This window comes from Hakea prostrata, chromosome 5, assembly GCF_041222555.1.
Source record: "Hakea prostrata isolate BN-2017 chromosome 5, UWA_Hpros_2, whole genome shotgun sequence".
In the NCBI taxonomy this organism is placed as follows: Eukaryota; Viridiplantae; Streptophyta; class Magnoliopsida; order Proteales; family Proteaceae; genus Hakea; species Hakea prostrata.
Window position 1 is genome coordinate 31,848,285 of NC_142604.1, and position 1,255 is coordinate 31,849,539.

A 1,255-nucleotide genomic window follows, 5' to 3' on the forward strand; every position below is an offset into this window, starting at 1 on the left:
CAAACAATGGCTGAAGCAATGAGATATGGGTTGAATAATAATGAGAATAATATGGCAGCTGAGGGTGATGATAGAGATAGGGCCATTAGAGGATATGATGTCCCAAGGTTGCATGAGCTGAATCCAAGTATAGTAAGGCCAGAAATTCAAGCATTACATTTTGAACTTAAGCCTGTGATGTTCCAAATGCTTCAGACTATAGGACAGTTCAGTGGGATGCCAACAGAAGATCCTCATCTCCATCTTAGACTCTTCATGGAAGTAAGTGATTCTTTCAAGATACCTAGAGCAACTGAAGAAGCTTTGAGATTGAAGCTATTCCCTTACTCATTGCAGGATAGGGCAAGAGCATGGTTGAACTTCTTACCTCCACAATCAGTAGCCACATGGAATGATTTAGTAGAGAAGTTCTTGATGAAGCACTTCCCTGCAACAAAGAATGCCAAGTTCAAAAATGACATCACTAGTTTTCAACAGTTGGATGGTGAATCTTTGTATGAGGCATGGGAAAGATTTAAGGAGATCTTGCGTAAATGTCCTCACCATGGTATTCCTCATTGGATTCAAATGAAGACTTTCTACTATGGTTTAAGTGGACAAACTCGATCCATAGTGGATGCATCAGCAAATGGAGCTATATTGGCAAAGTCTTACAATGAAGCTTATGAGATCTTGGAAATAATGGCCAACAATAACTACCAATGGCCACCGAGAGAGGTGCTTGCAAATAAGAGAGTGGCAGGATTTATGAGTTAGATGCGAAGGATGACTTTAATCGCACAAGTGTCATCCCTAACTAGTGTGTTAAAATCCGTAAACTTGGCTACAGCTGTACAAACTCAACAAAATATAGCAGTCTCGTGTACATATTGTGGTGGGGAGCATGTCTTTGATAGCTGTCCATCTAACCCAGAATTTGCTTACTATGTTGGTAATTTCAGCAATGCCAATAGCCCATATTCCAACACCTATAATCCTGGTTGGAGGCAGCACCCTAACTACTCTTGGAATGCTCAAGGATAGCATGTAGGCCCATCTTCCATCCCACCTCGACCTCATCAACTTCCAAGTGCTCAACAGCAAGTGAAAATTCAGCCTATGGAACCCTCTTCATCAATAGAGCTTCTATTGAAGGAGTATATGGCAAAGAATGATGCAATGATTCAGAGTCAAGCATCTTCATTGAAAAATTTGGAAAATCAAGTTGGACAGCTGGCTAGTGCTTTAAGTAATCGACCTCAAGGATCATTGCCAA

The 1,255-nt window shown here is 40.9% G+C and overlaps 1 non-coding gene across 1 annotated transcript; it reads right to left on the minus strand.

Annotated features, from left to right (window-relative positions):
- Nucleotides 1-444: 444 nt before the first annotated feature.
- On the minus strand, nucleotides 445-551 carry LOC149015824 (small nucleolar RNA R71). Its single transcript, XR_016173742.1, has one exon. It is a non-coding gene; the product is annotated as a small nucleolar RNA R71 (small nucleolar RNA).
- Between the last annotated feature and the right edge of the window lie 704 nt (nucleotides 552-1,255).